This window comes from Prionailurus viverrinus, chromosome A1 (genome assembly GCF_022837055.1).
Source record: "Prionailurus viverrinus isolate Anna chromosome A1, UM_Priviv_1.0, whole genome shotgun sequence".
NCBI classification, from domain to species: Eukaryota; Metazoa; Chordata; class Mammalia; order Carnivora; family Felidae; genus Prionailurus; species Prionailurus viverrinus.
In genome coordinates this window covers 100996914-101015400 of record NC_062561.1, presented here as the reverse complement: position 1 = coordinate 101015400, position 18487 = coordinate 100996914, and the positions used below count along the sequence as shown (strand labels likewise).

The window sequence follows — 18487 nt, the reverse complement described above, 5'->3', positions numbered from 1 at the left end:
GAGAAAGACAGAGCATGAGCATGAGAGAGGAGACACAGAATCTGAAGCAGGCTCCAGGCTCTGAGCTGCGTCAGCACAGAGCCTGACGCAGGGCTTGAACTCACTGACTGCGAGATCATGACCTGAGCCGAAGTGGGACTCTTAACTGACTGAGCCACCCAGGCACCCCAACAGCTTTTTTTGTTTTTTTAATGTTTTTATTTTTGAGAGAGAGAGAGAGAGAGAGAGAGAGAGAGAGAGAGCGCATGGAAGCAGGGGAGAGGCAGAGAGAAAGGGAGACAGAGGATCTGAAGTGGTCTCTGTGCTGTCACTGTAGACCCCAATGTGGGGCTCGAAAACACACATTGAGCTAAAGTTGGATGCTTAACCCACTGAGCCACCCAGGCGCCCCTGGATTATAGCTCTTACACAAGGTTTTTAACCTGGAGTCTGTGGGACCCCAGGAAATCCACAAATGGGCTGCCACATATTCTGGAAGCCCCTGGACTCAGTGGTGTGTATGAACATCTTTTTTTCTTTTTTTTAATGTTTATTTATTTTTGAGAGAGAGACAGAGCACAAGTGAGGGAGGGGCAGAGAGAGACAGGGAGACACAGAATCCGAAGCAGGCTCCGGGCTCCGAGCTGTCAGCACAGAGCCTGATGCGGGGGAACTTAACTCACGAACCACGAGATCATGACCTGAGCTGAAGTCAGATGCTTAACCGACTAAGCTACCCAGGCGCCCCCAAACTTTTTTTCTAAGGAAAGTATCCTCAGCTTTCATCAGATCCCCAGAAGGCTCTCAGACTGGAAACCGGTGAAAACCCACCAAGCTCCTGTGACTTCCAAAGTGTTTAGCATATTTTACGTATCTATGGACTTTCTGAAGGACCCTCAGGACAAAGACTTCACTCTGGCTGTTCAAGAGGTGTGAGTTTTATACACAGCAGTACAATCTGCAGATGGGCCCTTTATTATCTGGCAACAGCAGAAGCACAGGAATATGGCTGGAATTTCTAAGGCAGACATCCATCTTAATTCCATTCTGTGGTGCCAGAGCCCTTACCACTCGAAATACATCTTTCTCCACAGTCTTTTTGACATAATTGAAGGCGAAGGGAGGCAGGTGGCATGTTTTATACCTCGGAGGCGGTCACCCGGTTTTAGAACCACGAGAACCGAAATTGTAACTGGGTGAATTGCAAGAGCCCAATCAAAGCTTGATTTTACTCCTCACCAACCCAGATGAGGGTCTGACAGCTTGGCCATCTCCAGGAAGAAGGACCTTAACTCTGTAAATCTTAAGCTTCCTCCCAGGCAGGAAAAGGATAGATAATGGTAATAGCTCCTTCCTAGGGCTGCTGTGAGAATTAATAAGAAAATAATTGTAAGTCATCTGTTAAGCAACCAACGCAGAGTAAGTGCCTCATAAATATTAACTATTAAATAACCTCTCTTATGGCAGAGGGGGGAAAAAAAAGTATTCCTCATCTGATCTCTGGGCCATACATTTTAGCTTCGAGACGGACTTTGGGCCACTGGTATTTTTCAGCCTCTTCCTTGAGGTAGCTGTTAGTGACCAAGTAGGCATCGAGCGTTACACGGAGCCAGGAAAACAGCAGAAAGGTGTCTGAACGGTGATTTCAAAGAGACCCTGCTTTCCTGGCCAACATTCAGAGATGCAAATTTAGGAATCACGTTAAAGGAAACAGGACAAATCTTGAAAATCACGGAGGTTAATGACTCAGCACACCCTTTTCATTCCTTCCCCTAAAGCTTCTTCAGCATGTTTGCTGTGAGGACCCCTGCACTAGACACAGGGATACAGAGATGAGAAAGCCCCTCGGAGCTGTCACAGCACAACGGGACAGGACGTCACACATATGGCACCACAGGGTAAAGTAGGATGTGGGTCCCGGCGGGGCTGGGCAGGACCTGGTGTTCAAGCAAAGGCTTCTCTGAGAAACACTTGGGGTGCGTGTGGAAGGAGGAGTGAATGTTCAAGGTCAAATCAGGTCAAGAAAGGAGAAACAACATTCCACTGGGACAAAAGCACAGGCAGAAAAAACCCCATGAAGATGAGAGAAAATGAAGCCTTTGGGGGCCTTCGAGTGGCAGAGGTCAGCACAGCATGGGGGTCACGTGGGCAGGGGGCAGAAGCCACACGGCACACACCTCCCTCCCATCCAACCTCCTGTGTCCGCGGGAGGCAGGGCCCACCTCACAGGGAACCCAGGAACTGTGGGAATTCAAGATCAGGAGGTTGCTCTTTTCCTCCAGGGCTGTGAGGTTCTGAATGGCTCTCAGGCAGTTACCTGATTCGATTTTATCTATTTGTTCTTTGAAAGAGCACCCTGGCCACGGTGAGGAGGATGGAGTTGAAGCAGAGAGACTGGACGTGGCATTCTCAGAGGGTACTTGTGCAGGGTGAAACGGGGGGAGGGGGGCCTCTAAACTAACGGGGGAAAGAGTGAGACAGAGACAGGGGTCCTGGTGAGTGACCCAATGAGTGGTCAAATCAGGCTCATTCCCAGGTTCATGGCTTGGGGGCAGAGAGACGATGCATCCTCCAGGGAAAATGGATGGAAGAGTAGATATACCTTATATACCTGTTCTTTTTGCTTGCACAGGATCCTTGCTCTCTTCTCCATAGTTTCTTTTTAAAGAACCACCCCTTGCTTGCTCTCAGGCTATTTACTTTGGGAGGGTTTTACCCACCACCCCCTCATGAAGTTCCCACATCCTCCCCATGTCTCGCTTCTGCCCACAGACTGTTCCTTCCATTCATGAAGGCTCCAGGCCTGGGCACATGATTAAGGCCAAGTCAAGTCGAATTCCATGTTCCAGATCCCTGGCCACAGGAGCTGGTTCAGGCATGGGCATGTGCCCATTAATTAAGAGTTAATCCCAAATTATTCTCTTCCCCTGCAGGGGTTAAACTTGAAGCTGCTTCGGACCATTGTACCACCAGGAAGAAGAGAGGAAATCAGAATTGGAGCCTTCCTGAACTTTTCCCATAAGGGAGACAATATATGCCCCTGCCTAGTTGAGTAAGTACAAGCTGGGTTTCTGTGACTTGCAGCCAAGAGCCGTGACAAAGTAAAGAAAATTGTGTTTCAAAAAAGAAAAGTCTACTTTTGTGAGTGGTGGATTATAAAAAAAAAAACAAAAAAAAAACCCCTACATTTCTGAGACAATAGTACCTTAAAACATTTGAATCTAAAAAAGACACTTAGGGACTTTATAGCAAATTCTACTGTGAGTAATGAAAAGCCAAACCAGACTGCTTTTGAAAATGTTACTGCACCAGATAATAGCACATTCACTCATTAAGTTAACATTTATTGAATATCTTCAGGGTTCTTAGACGTGCACAAAAGAAACTATAAAAGCGTACGCTTGGATTTGAGCTGGTCCATCCAAGCCCTTCCATAACGAGCAGCTGTGCGTGCTGTTCAGACTAATTGTGTGACGTTAGAGAGGCCAGGTGTTCCTGTCTGGCCCACAGCTGCACTTGATGGTGAGGGCACCACCTGAATTTCAGACTGGCCATCAATAAAACACGGCAGGTTGCACAGCACCTCAACAGAGCCCTTAGGTACAAGAGTGGAATGTGTTGTGAATTCCTCTCCCCTCCAATAAAACAACCCCCGGACCTTCTTTCTTTACTCTCCTTCCATGAAAAGACCCCCACACTGGCAAGGGTTTAACTGTTACCGATGCACCCTCGTCTCTGTAAGTATGCCTGTACCATCACCTCCTGCCCTGTCCGCTCCTCAGGGGCCAGGTCCAAATAAGTCTGGCGGGTGTTCATTCCTGGCGGGCATTGGCTGGTTTGGCCACCCCGGGTGGATCCATTCCCGCTTCTGAGGGCAGGTCTGCCTTCTCCTCAGCGGAAGCGCCTACCTACTCCCCATCGTGTGCTGTCTTAGTGGGCCTGTCAATCAACGCACCGGGCGAAGCAGTGTGCTTGCCATTCAAACTAAACCAAAGGTTTTCTCTGTGTGGGTATGCCAAGTCCAAGGGCAGACCTCCAGCTGTGCCTTGCAGAGAAAGAACATCAGTCCCCACTCCCCAGCCCCCTTGAGGAGTTCTGTTTCCACCCGGAAAGTGGTTCTTCTGACTTCCCTTTGACCCTTGGGATAGCCTCCGTGTTCCCTTTTGTTTTCCGTTGCTTTACTTGGGAGAAACTCCAGCATATGTAAGTTGCTGCACTTTAAGCGCGAAGCAATAGCAACCATTCAGAGCATACTCTGCAGCTGATAAAGTACTTTCACATCCAATTTATCTCTTTTAATCCACCTTTCTGAAACTGAATTTTTCTCCTCCCCCCCAAATAAATCACTTATTGATCTATTTCTCACAATGGCACATTCTTTCAGCCACTTAAGCTTTTTTTTTTTTTAACCTCAGAATGATTTTGACTAGAGGCTTTCAGTAATGCCGTGTCATCAGTCACCCCATCCCAAAATACGGAATCTCCCAGAATGATCCCTTCCTTTCTGTTTTCTTTGCTTCTGCCTTTTCCAGAGCCTTCCTCACTGCCCACCAACGGTGGGCACCAGCCTACCATCTCTAAACCATCCTGATGCCACTGGCAGAAGGCTGTGACTAACATTTTACCGTCACTGCGTTACTCATCATCTTCCCAAGGTTTACAGAACGGAGACTACAGGACAATGAGGTCCAGGACATTCCCTAACCTAAATTCTGGGGTGCCTACGAGCAGGCTTCACTCAACTCTACGGTCTTGCAGTACATTCCTCCTTAGCAGAAAACATTTGCGAGAATGAACATGTAAATTGCAAAAAAAAAAAAAAAAAAAAAGAAGAAAGAAAGAAAAAAAAAAGGAGGCTACAATTTCTTGCAGCTACCTCTCATTAGAAGTGGAGTCTTTCTTGGGGGGCCTGCGTGGTTCAGTCAGTTAAGTGTCCGACTTCGGCTCAGGTCATGATCTCACAGTTTGTGGGTTTGGGCCCCACATCGGGCTCTGCGCTGACAGCTCGGAGCCTGGAGCCTATTTCAGATTCTGTGTCTCCCTCTCTCTGCACCTCCCCTGTTCACGCTCTGTCTCTGTCTCTCTCAAAAATAAATAAACATTAAAAAAAATTTTTTTTAAAAGAAGTAGAATCTTTCTATACTGCTTGAATCCAAGGTGACCTTGTGATTTGAACCGAATTGGTCCATGGGATGTAGACGTCCTGGGTGCCTGTTAACCTGGCTAACAGTCTGATAACCGCCAGATGTAACTGAAGCCCTCCTAGATCACCCTGCCACCAGCTCACCCACCAGGTGACTGAAGATGCCTGAAGGAACCCCACCAAGATCAGCAGAAGAACCATCCAGCTGAACTCAGTCCAAACCATGGACCACACAACCATGAGCTTTAATATTTGCTTTAAGCAAATGCTTTTTGGGGTGACTGGTTATGCAGCAACGGACAAGTGACAAAAACATCTGAGCTGATTTGGTCATTTTCTCCTTTGAATCCCTTTTCATTTACTATTTAGCATTTTGGTTGCTCAATCATACAGTATCTTTCTTCATCTTTTGTATGATTCATTTTTCATGTGTCCTATTTCCTCCCTTCTAAATTCCTTGCGAAGAGTTCCTGTGTTTTATACTTTTATATGCCACAAATGCACAAAGTGAATACACAAGAAAGAGGAATCAACTAGTGCATTTCGGGGCCCAGCCATCAGCCTTATCAATTCATAGTCATCATTTGGACAAATATTTTGGTCACTAACTTTTTTTTTTAATGTTTATTTTTGAGAGAGAAATAGAGCGCAATCAGGGGAGGGGCAGACAGAGAGAGAGAGACAGAGAATCTGAAGCAGGCTCCAGGCTTTGAGCTGACAGCACAGAGCCCGACGCTGGGCTTGAACTCAAGCACCATGAGATCATGACCTGAGCCAAAGTTGGATGCTTAACTGACTGAGCCACCCAGGCGCCCCGCCCTGGTCACTAACTTTTAAAGCTTAAAAGAGAGCTAAGATGGAAACAGCCAATTATGAAATCTAGTTATCCACATAAAGTGCAAAATCATGCAAAGTATATATCATAGTAGTAACCGATTCATTACTGATCCATATTCAGTAAATTATTTCTTGTAACTAAACCTGCACATCAATCAAAGGTACACAAGAATGAGGCACCCGGGTGGCTCAGTCGGTTAAGAGTCCGACTTTTGATTTCTGCAGAGGTCATGATCTCACGGTCATGGGATCAAGCCCCGCACTGGGCTCTGCGCTGAGCGTGGAGCCTGCTGGAAATTCTCTCCCTCTCTGTGCCCTCTCCCCTGCTCACACTTTCTCTCCCTCCAAATAAATAAATAAACATATTTTTTTAAAGGTGCACAAGGAACCAAGTATATAAAGGTAAAAGTTTCACAGAAGCAACTGTTTGATTTTCACCAGGATGTTATTGTTCTCCCAAGACACATATTTCTCCTATGTGGTTTGCAACGGTAACCTGACAGACTGCCAAAAACAAGATTTCTATTCGAAGAGTGTCACTGATTCTCTTGTTGCCTTTCAATTAGATTTTGCATTTAAAAGAGAATCTCCCTTGTGTTTCTTATAATGATGCACCTGCTCCTTGGGAGATTTCCTCTTTTGACAAGTAATGCCTTAAATCTGGCAAGAGAAACAGCTCCGGGCTTCCTGTGATAATATCAAAGATCATTTGTTTGTATAAGATGTTTGTGTGGGTTTCCCTCCTAAGAGCAGTAAAGTACTACTCCACTTCCTTCCAAAACAACGGCGCACACAAAGTTTCTTGGCCTCTGTTCTGCATTTCCACAGACACCTGCACCAGGACAACTGCCTGGAATTAGCAAGGCTGTGACATAGTACATGGAGAGCTTCATTTGCCCTGGTCACTTGCTTTTGGACATCAATGCATAGTAAACGTCAAATCAGTACAGGCAGGGTTACTTCCAATCTACTATCCTGTAACTTCTCCTCATGAAAATTAAATCTATATTCAAAGTTATATCCCTTAGTTTTTAATAATTTTTTTTTTCTAACTAAGATGTCCACAGATCCTTAAGAGAAGCACCATCTTTTTTTTTTTTTTTTTCTGATTCTAGACCTAGGGACTCCTTCCTTTTGATTATGGGTAATCTTCAGTTGAAACTGCCTTCACATGAGAGACTTCTGTGATGGATAGAAAACGTCACACCTTCTTCAAACAGCTTCAAGAACCCCTTAAAGCGATCTCCTTCCACTCTCACCAGGCTGAGTGTAAATTAACATTGAGATGCATCAGGAATGGCCAATAGACATTTTCCCCCAGAGGTGAACACATTAGCATACCGCTTTCCTATACCTTGTTCTCTCTGCCTTTTAAAATTTCAATATGTACAAATGAAATACAGATTTCAACCCATTCCCCGCTGGGATGTCTGCTCCATAATGAGAGAAATAGGTTTTTGCCTTCCTGCAGATTCAGCAAGGAAAGTGGTGCTCGAAAATTACGTGTTTAGAGTGACACCTTGGAGAACTGACATACTGTGCACACATGTAATCCTCATAAACCTCCCCAGACAGCCCTTATTTCATTTTGCAAACTGCACCCTGGCCGGGCTCCACAGCACGTGGTGTGCGGCGGGCCTGTCCTGCACCGGCTCTCCCTTCCTCTGGGCTCTTCCTTGCCTCCGGGGTCTCTGATGGGCACTTGTCAGTAACAGTCAACAGGAGCGAGGTGGCCCAGCCACCAGCCAGTGAAAAACTGACACCGACCGGAATGCTTCCTTAATTAACTTTCCCAAGGAAAGCAACGTTCCCACAGGAAAAAACAACACGTCCCCGCCGCCCCCCCCCCCCCAGCGGTCCATTGAAAATGAGCAACAATGCCGTTGCCTTTTTGTTTCCTAAAGACTTTTCTTTGCTGCAAGCAGTAGCGTGTTCCTCAAAGAATGCTAGTATTTCCTGTGGAAACTGTATGGCTGCCAGTAACGGCTCATAATTTTCCCTTCTTTTCTTTTCGTAAAAATGAAATAAACAAAACGTGGCATTTGACAATAGCCAAAATACCAGTTCACCCCACTTACCACCTGCAGATGAAAGTCATCACCACGAGAGAAGGCCAAGCGAGGCACATTCGCGGCTAAAATCGACGCGGACGAGCCCGGGACGCAGGACAGCGCCGGAGGGGCAGGTCGCAGCCCCGGCTGGACGGGGCAGCCAGGGAGCTCCGGGGATGCGCGCGGGGCTCCCCTGGGCGGCACAGCCCCAGGCGCCCCCCCTTTCGCGTGTATTATTATCGTGATTGGGTCCTGTCGCTGTTACTGTTACTTCGCCCCTCGTTATCTCGGCTTTCAGGCGCTGGGGCACTGCCCATCCCTGCCTCCGAGGTGGCAGCCAGGATAATAACCACACGAAACGGGCAAAGGGAAGGAACAATCCTTTGGAAACCGAGGCGGGGGCTGTCTGCCCACCCCCCTTCCCCTGAGTAAAGCTGCCGCACGGTAGCCGCCGCCGTTACTATAGAGACCTCCTCTCCCCCCCCCACCCCCCCCCCCCCCAAAACCCTTTCTGCAGAGGCGCCGCCGCTGCCCCGGCCGCCGGGACTCGCGGCACAAAGGGGGCCCGGGGGCTGCGGGGAGCAGGGGCGACACCCGCCGGGGTCTCCCGGTGCAAACTTGGAGAGGCTCAGCCGCCCACCGCCGCCGCCCGCCGCCTCCCCGCCGCGCCCGCCGGGGACCTGGACTCACCGGGGGCGCCCGGCGCGCCGGCGGCTCGGAAGCGCGGACGGACTGACGGACGCACGGTGGACGGCGGCGGCGGGAGCAGGAACCGCCGCAGCGGGAGCGGGGCGGGCGGCGGAGGCGCTGCCGCGGCCCCGCTACGTCACAATGCGGCCGGGCCGCCGGCGCCGCTCCCCCGGCCCCCCAACGGGCGCGCGCGGGCGGGGGCAGCCCCGGGGCGGCCGGGCGCGGAGCCGGTGCGGGGGGACGCGGGGCGCACCGCCGGGGACGGGGGCGCGGCCACACCGCCGGGGCCGCCGGAGCCGCCGCGCGCCCCGCGTCCCCGCGCGCCCCCCACCCCCACCGGGCCGCGCGCCCCTGCTCCGCCCGCCTGACGGCGACCCTCCCCGGCCGGCCCACGCCCCTCCCGCGCCGCCTCCCCACCCGCCAGCCGCTGTCCGCGAACCTGCGCTTCCTTCTCCACCTTTCGCTCGTTCGCCTCTGCTGCCTTTGCGTCTCCCCAGCTGGGCTTCTCCTCTCCTCCCCTCCTACTTTTTGCCCCCCGCTTCCCTCCTCCTCCTCCGCCCCCCGCCCGGCGGCCTCTCCCCCTGGAAATGAAATCGACCCTCACCGGGATCCACGCGTCAGCCGCTGCCACCTCATTGGTCCCCAAATCAGTCCAGCGGGGTCCGGCCTGAACCGGGACGAGGGACTCGGGGAGGGGAAACGGAAGGTGGGCACAGTACTGGGACACTGCTGTGCCTGCGAAGCCTTTGGCAGAGGATGTGGCGCTGGCACTGAGTCCTCGCCCCCACTCCTCCTTCCCGCCCCGGAGGCTCGTCCCCTCCAGGACTTCGCCAGGGAGAGGAGGACAAGGGGGCTTGGCCCGGAACGTGCTTTGCTCAAGCGTGGGTGCTGGCTGGAGACTTTGGTCTGAAATAATGGCTTTTTAATTGTGCAGCGTTGAACACATCACCGTCCCTACAGGAATATTAACTTTACTTTTAGCGTCTTTTTCTTAATGGGAGACAGGGAGCGATGGGGGGGATGGGGGGGGGGGGGCTGTGGGCAGCTGGTGAGGCGTGTGGGCAAGCCAGCAGTGGTGACTGCGTCTTTCCTTCCTTATTTCCGAAATGAAATCAGGGAGAGTGGAAGCATTTATGGTAACATTGGCTCAAGACCATCTCGCTTTTGCCCTTTGGAAAGCTTTAAATGGTTTTTAAGAAATCTCTTTCCCAGGAGAGATGACTCGAGAAGTTCACTCAGCAATGCTATGGAGGGCCACTCTCTTGCTCCAGGGTGTGGCTACTTGCCCGTTGCTGCCCCAGAGAAAAGTGTGAGGAAGCAAGTTCTCGTCCATCCATCCTCTTTGTTCCCTTGCCAGGTCCAAGCAAGCAAGAGTGGCGCCACGATCCTGAGAAACTCAGCACTTAATCTGGGTTAATGGCACTGGGGATGTGTAGCATGTGTGAGCCTGTCAGTGAAGATACATCATCGATAATATATTTACTCCATAGAATAATGGTAATGTATTATATATTAATGGCATGTAATACTGTATTATTACATATGTTCATTATAATATAGATCCAATATGTAACAACCAGCAAGGACCTGGTTGTGTAAAAACTGGGGTTCTCTGGGGGCACCTGGATGGCTCAGTTTGGTTGAGCATTATAGGACTTCAGCTCAGGTCACGATCTCGGGGTCTTTGAGTCCCAGCCCCACATGGGGCTCTCTGCTGACAGCTCAGAGCCTGGAGTCTGCTTCAGATTCTGTGTCTCCCCCTCTCTCTCTCTCCACCTGCCCCCCCACCCCCACTCACGCTCTGCCTCTCTCATAAATAAACAGTAAAAAAAATGAAAAACTGGGGTTCTCTGGATGACTCGTGTAACACTGCACACAGTGCCTGTGGAGTCCATGGGTTGCTCTGTTGGCTGGAAAAAGGCAGGTTGTAGGATTAGGAGGACACAGCTCAGCAATCCTGTTCTGGACCTGTTTTGGACAAGTACATAATTACTAAAATGAGGACTACCTTGAAGGCCAGCAGAAGACATTTCACATGCTTTTAATTTGATTTCCTATTGAAAAACTAAATCTCTCCCTCTCTGCTTTTCGACATAAACAGCCAAGAGCGTGTCCTGCAGCCTTGTAATTTGTTTATTGTCATTTATCATACATACGACTTTAAGTACATACATGGAAAGTGGCTTCACAATTTTGAAAACACACATTATCCCTCAGTAGAAAATATAAAATCAGATGACATCATATGGCACTAAAAATACTTGAAAATATTGGGCTTAATTCATTCACATCTGGTTAAAATAAAAATACCGTTTTTTTGTGTTTTCCCTTTTTTTTTTTTTTTGCCTTGTATAAACTCCGAGAAAAGCACATCTTGCTTCCATCCAGTAGATCCGGATGGAAATTGGTGTCATCCTTGACGTGGTCTACAGAGAGCATAGTTTCACTGTCATCTTGTTAAATATTTTGACGTCCTGTTCTTTAAAAATCAGATTTTAATTTATTGAAGGACTAAGTTGTTGAAGAGTAATTAATGGACATCTTCTTCCCACTGCTGTAAACATCTACTAGCTCTAAAAATGAGTCAGGTGTTAATTCAGTTTAAATGGTTCCACAAGAGGGGCCCGACTGTGTTGCTGGTACAGAAAATGGGTTTTCCCAGGAAAAAAAAGTTCTCTGGTTTTGGCAGCCGAAGGAATAGCATGCCATAGTGTGAAAGAGCAATCTTTGAGATGTTGTTTCAGATATTTTTCCATTTTTTTTTAGAGTTCTTTCGTTATGGTTTATTCTCTTTCTAACATGTTTTTGATTACATGTTTACCATTGTTTCCGTGTGATTATTTTTACACTGTGATTTTAGCCTACGCTTATATATACTTTCCTACATAGTCCATGAGTTTGCTTTTGCTTGGATTGTTTGTTGGTTTGCTTCTTCTGTGCAATCTGTTGCTAAATCTTAAACCACATGCCAAAGCGTGGAGGTAGTGTAGTTGCGTTGGAACAGAGCTGCTGGATTATAGAGCGGATGGCAAGAAAGCCAGCTTCCTCAACATCGTGTTGACTCTTTTATCAAGTTCATGAACTACTCTGCCTAGTCTTTCAATTCCTTATTACCAACCAGTCTGATACTCAGTTTCCTAATCAAGCAGCTGCCTTGGTAGGCTAGTTAGTACCAATGAAAGCACTTAGCAACCTCCGCTACTGGACCATTTACCCCTTTTAGGAAGACTCCTACCTGTGCCTAACACCACACAGGATGTTCCCATTTTGGAGCACCATTTCTGCTTTGTGTCCATTTCTTATCCCCTACTATTCAACTGTCACCTCCCATCAAGATACCAGGGAGTTTATATTCTTCATAATTTCTATTCAACACTGAGCACATTTTTATACTCAAGAGCTAGCTACTGAAAATAATTGGTACAGAAGTGCATTTCACTGTATATCATCTGCCAAAGAGCTGACATCTAATTGTTCATTCAATTATTACAATTAAACATCTGCCTCTATCCTTTTACCCAGTTTCCATTACATATCTTTATTGTGCTACAAAAATTGGATAAACCTGCTAGAACATTGTCAATGATCAAGCAGAAAACAATTCTCTTGTTTTCCTATTCTTTCAATGTAGATTTTGCCTTCTTTAAAAACATTTTTTTTAATTTATTTATTTTGAGAGCATATGAGCAGGAGAGGGGCAGAAAGAAAGGAAGACAGAGAATTCCAAGGAGGTTTTGTCAGCACAGAGCCCGATGCGGGGCTCGATCTCACGAACCATCAGACCATGACCTGAACCAAGAGTCGGAAGCTCAACCAACTGAGTCACCCAGGTGCCCCTCCCCTTCAGTATTTCTTTTCTCTCTTCTTGGGGCAAGATTTAGCCTTTGCTTCATCTTAGACTTCTAATAAACTTAGAATTGGGAGGGAGATGAAATTCAAGTCCAGCAGCTTAGCTGCTTATAATATGGCAGCTTTAATAAAAGATTTGATATAGAAGAAACTTTATGGATTGTTAACCCGACTCACTGAGATTATCCTGGGATTTCAACGAATCCTGTTACTATGCTTTACCTATCCTTACGGATCATTAGAAGTTTTGTTGGTATTTTTAAATGGAAACAATGAAATCACGTGCAAAAATATGATCAGATGAAGCAGAGTGTCTTGATGTGTTCTGAGGTAGCTTGGGGCAAAAATACAAAAAGACTCTACTGGGGGCAAAGGGTTTTTTTTGGGGGGGGAGTCAACTGATTGGGGGCCATGATCTTTCCTCTGTGTTCCTTTTCCATAGTGAGCTACCAACACAGAGCACAGTGAATCTGTAAAGCCGCTGAAATACCTAGAGGAAGTCTGGATCCAAACTCTATTCAGGCAGGCAGTATGTAAATTTCATGACTGGATTTAACTACATTTACTTTAACCCAATTGCCAGATTTTTGCAGGTTAGCACTTTATTCTACCTGAGGTTGACTTGGGCTCCCACTTCACCTGCACCCTCGAGAGACTCCCTGCCCATTCTTGTAAAGCTTCATCCAAAAACCTCCAGTTTTCATTTAAAAGTAGCATTTCTTCACCATCCTGACCCCAACGGATTTCCCAGGAATTCCACTTACATCATGTGTAATAGGTCACCTTCCCCCTGCCCCCACCACCGCCGGATCCTTTTTTTTTTTTTTTTTTAAAGTAGACTCCACATCCAATGTGGACCTGAACTCAGGGCCCTGAGATCAAGACCTGAGGTGAGATCAAGAGTTCAATGTTTCACTGACCAAGAACCACCCATGGACCACATTTTTCCAGATAATTTTTATGGAAAATATTTTCCCCCTCAGGGTGGCTTGTTGCCTTTGGTTCTGTTTGAACAGACTCCCCCTGGGTTATATCCCATCTCCTTATCTGTCTACTGACGCCTCCAATCTGAATCAGACTACTATTGACAACAGTAAAATGTGCCTGAGGCTTGTGCTCCCAGAAATCAGCAACGGATGAGAAATGCCCCCACCTTTTTGTGTTCCAGGAAATGTCTTTCCACAAAAAGCCAACTCCCCGTATAATTGATAAAACTCATGGTCTCCTCTTTCTCATGACTCCATAAGCTCTGTAGGTGATTCCCTTGTTTACCTATGACCAAGGCCAAACAGAGACTTTCCCCTTCTGGATGAACGTGCTGGCAGGACTAGACACAGACCCTCCAACTTCCCTTTCTTTGTCTCATGAATGAATAGCTGAGATTCAACTGTTTGTCCCTCTGAAACTTGCTACACACAGAAAAAACATTTCCTGTTCAGCTAACTGATCTAGACTTCCCTTGATTGCAAAGCAATCCCATCGATATATCACCCCACCTGCAACTTGCCTCTCCCTCCCTGTAAAAGTCTAACACAAAATGCCCGTGCAGAAACACTCAGATACTTGGATTTAGGGTGCTCAGGGTATTGCCAGAACCTGAATAAAGTCAATGTTACTTGTCTGTGTTTGGCTTTGATTGGGTACTTGTGTCTTTTTTTTTATCTTCATGAATAGCTACCCTAGTCACTGGTATAAATTAAGGCCGTGGACCTGTTATGTCGCTATAAGATGGTTATTTCTAAGCAAACTTTTACATCCAACATTTTTGTCTGTAAGGGAAATTCCTAACACTCTACAACAATAACTGAGGAGTGTTTTAAATCCTTCAAAATGCAGTCTGATTATTCAACTTTTCCATACATTTGGGTTTTTTTGCTGTTGGTGATTTACATAGCCCTCTGACATCAGAGTATTCAACTTCATTAGGGATAAATGAAAATGCTGTAAGGTGCCAAACAGTCAGCATATTTGCTTCCATAATATGACACGTGTACATAACAATATCTTAGTTATTAACTAGTCAGCCAGATTCTTTATGCTATACCACGGGATTGATATATTTTCCAGAGCTTCCACATTAGTAATTTGCCTACTGGCTTACACTACTTTCCAATGTGGGTGAATAGGAGAGAGAAATCGTTTCTAAGACTCAGGCTCAGGATGGGTGTTTTCAACAATTGGTATATCCCACCAATTAAAGACCTCTTAAGAAAGAGAAGAGGGGGATGGGGAGGGGGATGAGGGGGGGAGGGAAGGGGGAAGAGGAGGGGAAGGGGGAGGGGAAGGAGAAGAGAGAGAGAGGGAATCCATATAAGATTGAAAAACCATGGCTGGGAAGTTCTGCAAAATTCTGTAAACATGGAGTCTTCATCGTCAAGGGCACACGTGGACACTAGAGATTTCACGCGTGTGCATAAACATCGATTAAATCTTGAACTGGAGGTTTTGGTATTTGAAATGAATTTGATTAGATTGTTCTAAAAAGGAATGCAGGTCAGCTGAGTGTGGTTAAGTGATTTGAAGAGGAATGTGGGTCAACTTGTGAACACTGTGTCACGTTCGCATGGACCTGCCGTGGTGGCAGAACAGGAGATTTACGAAAACGCATTCCACTGATTACTTATCAATTGTAACCACCCTGTGGATTTAACTGAATTCAGTCTTCCAGGCAACTACAGTCTCTCTTCTTCATTTTGATAATGACTTCACTATAGCACATCATCTGTGCTTTGAATATTCCTGTGCTATATCTTAGATTCAGAGTTTCTGTTGTCTTTATAAGTAACTCACCTTTTTTCTTACCTATTCTATCTTGAGACCAAACCCATGCACTTGAAGATGATTAGATGGGTTGACAGACGACACCCATTATTATGAAGTGCAACAAGGAGATTTTGATGCTATGGGGATTAAAGCTAGGATGCACTGGTTTTTGGCTTTATCCCTGAGCAGTTTCTAGTGGGTTAATAGAACAAAATCTTTTTACCCTTGGATAAGCCACACAGAGACATTCGAACTGGTTACCTCTAAGCAGCAGGAGAAAGCCGGCAGTGAATGGAATGCATAAGTAATTATAATCCCCTCTGTTCCAAAGCAGAATAAATCCTGTTTCCAAACAGCTTTTCGGAAGAAAAACTAGTTCAGAAAATGAAGTACGGTTTTCGGTCTTCTTAGATATGACTGTGTTGTGAGTTTTACTTTTTCCTCTAAATTTATAGCTTCCAGTTCCCAATTCAGCTTGGGGACATATGGTCCCCTTTACAAGAAAACAAGGGGAGAAAAGCGAAATTCATATTGAACTAGATGAGGAAAGCTGATGGCCGATGAAAAATGTTCCTTGTAAATCATGGGAAATGTTTTAAAGGTGGCTTGTGGGAAGAAGAGAGAAAGATGTAATTGTCGATAGACTAAAGGCTTGTAAATTTAAAGTCCAGGGCAGCCCTGCAGAGTAGAGGTTAGGCACACTGATCTCGGTGTCAGACTTCCTGGGTTCAAATCTCAGCTTCATTTCGTACCATCTTCGAAGTTAGGGAATGTGGCCAGGCCTTAGTTTCCACAACTACAAAATGGGATGCTCATAGTGCCTATCTCACAAGATTGTTATGATAACTGAATAAGTCAGTATTCTAAGAGAACTTAAACCTGGACACATAAGAATATTAATAAGTATTTGCCAAACAAATGAACTGTGGAAGGCCTATAGCACCTGCATGAATTCCCTGGAAATTTCCCTGGAAATGTGGGTTCTGAAGCCCAGTGCTGTGCTAGCTGACTGTAGAGTTCATTTCTTCTCTACTTATATCACGGCATTAAATAGCACTGGGATGCTTTGCTTCTCAAACTGGAATTGAAGTACATCTTGGGTTCCTATGGGGTATGTGTATAGTCATCCACGGCCCTACTTTTATTATAAGCTCTTAGATTACGTGAGATGTTATTCAGAAAGACTTTCAGTTCATGTTTAAGTATTGTCGCTGGTGTTCTGGCAATTTAAGAGTTTTGAAAATGTGGCTCTCATTTGATATTTAGCATTGGATTGTCAAAGGCACCTAACATTCTTCCCAGACCACTGTGAGTGATTTGATGCACAATTCAAGAACTGATGAAGTAGAAGTATTTTGAAAAATGGAACATCTTTAGTGAGAAAAGCGTTGTCAGTATTTTTAACTCTATGGCGGTCAATATGATTTTGATGAGTTTACCACCAATGTGATCTAAATGGAAGAATACAGTTCTTGGAAAAATATAACTTGTTATGCACTTATCCAGCAAATTAATATAGTTGAGCACCTGCTGTGCCCTGGGCAACGAGCTAGTTGTTTAGGATATATTGGGGTGGACGGAATGGACACACCGGGCTGCCCTTTGACAGAGTCAATAAACAAGTGCATTTCATTGTTGCTAAGAGCTGTAAAGGCAGAAAACAGACTGCTGTGGCAAAAAAAAAAAAAAATTAAGGATCCAATAGAACACTAGGTGGTCAGGGCAGGCCTCTGAGATTTGAAGGGTGAGAGGGAGCCAAACCAGTGAACAGTGAGAGGAGGAGAGTCCCAGGCAGAGGAACCAGCTGGGACTGCTGAGCACCCAACCACCCCACCACTAAGAAGCCAAGAGTGTTCAGAGTAGTTCTCAAATAACGAAGTGATTCAAGGAGGGTCCTATCAATCTACCTTTTCGACTGGCACCACCCACATACAAAAACAACCAGCGATGCCGTCAACCATATATTCAGGAAACCCAGGTGGAAACGCTGACACATTCAAAGTGCTTGCAAAGCATCTGTGAGGACAATGTCACGGCACGCTGCTCATCCCCAGACAGCGAGCCTTCAGAGAAAGTCGAGCTCCTAAGACATCCTCCCCGGTGTGAAGGTCAAGCAGGGCTATTAAACACATGTAGCTGAGGTGGAGAGATGAACTGTTCCCGAACCTTGGACGACTGAGACTGGAACACAAAATACTTTCCAGAACAAGTCAGGTAGTGGGAAATCACGCGGGGGATGGAAAACGTCTGTGAGAATCATAAATAATGAGGGACATACATCTGAAAATGTTTGGTATCTAACGTAGAATTTAAGAATTGTGACTTCGAAATGTGGAGGGCTTTTCCTCGGCTCTCACTTTCCACATTTTCTAAAACCTGTCATGACCTTGGCAGTGGCTTTGCTAGCTAGATGGACGAGGGGAAAAGAGCTTGGAATCTTGGTACGGATTTGAGGAAATGAGTGTTTTTGGAAAAAAAAAACACCACAATTCTATTGTTCATAGCATCCTGTACTTCTCAGACTATACTATGTAGTATTATATAAAAGCATAACAAGTCCACAGCAAATAATTTAAGTATAGTCTCCAGGGACCCTCTAGGGCCACGCTGTCCAATACAGCAGCCAGTAGCCAAAGGTAGTTACTGAGAACTTGGACTGTGGCTAGTCCAAACTGAGATGTGTGGTCACTGTACAATGCCCACCAGTATTTCAGCATCTTAGTACAGAAAGAGAATGGAAACGATCTCATCAATAATTGTATAATGGGGGCGCCTGGGTGGCGCAGTCGGTTAAGCGTCCGACTTCAGCCAGGTCACGAACTCACGGTCTGTGAGTTCGAGCCCCGCGTCGGGCTCTGGGCTGATGGCTCAGAGCCTGGAGCCTGTTTCCGATTCTGTGTCTCCCTCTCTCTCTGCCCCTCCCCTGTTCATGCTCTGTCTCTCTCTGTCCCAAAAATAAATAAACGTTGAAAAAAATTTAAAAAAAAAAAAAAAAAAAAAAAAAAAAAAAAATAATTGTATAATGTCTGGATATATTGGATTAAATCAAATACTGAAAATCAATTTCTCCTGTAAATTTTTTTTTTGTTTAAATCTCACTACCTTAAAACTGAAACTCCCACGTTTTGCTCACATTGTATATCTGTCGGACAGCTCTGTTCTAGGGAAAGTGAAA

General features: G+C 46.2%; 1 protein-coding gene and 1 long non-coding RNA gene across 6 annotated transcripts in view; one reads left to right on the top strand and one right to left on the bottom strand.

Moving 5' to 3' along the window:
• SNCAIP (synuclein alpha interacting protein) overlaps positions 1-9673 on the bottom strand; it is a 164109-nt gene extending 154436 nt beyond the window's left edge. The window contains exon 1 of one of the 5 annotated variants that reach the window (XM_047874532.1): positions 9140-9673. The gene's annotated coding sequence lies outside the window, so the exon portion shown is untranslated. Of the gene's footprint in view, positions 1-8037; positions 8126-8700; positions 8802-9139 lie in introns of those variants that run through there. The other 4 variants (XM_047874548.1, XM_047874574.1, XM_047874539.1 and 1 more) reach the window with 4 other exon arrangements.
• A 287-nt stretch (positions 9674-9960) lies between these two features.
• On the top strand, positions 9961-13380 carry LOC125174787 (uncharacterized). The gene is made up of 2 exons (XR_007155559.1): positions 9961-10197; positions 12992-13380. It is a non-coding gene; the product is annotated as an uncharacterized LOC125174787 (long non-coding RNA).
• The last annotated feature ends 5107 nt before the right edge of the window (positions 13381-18487 follow it).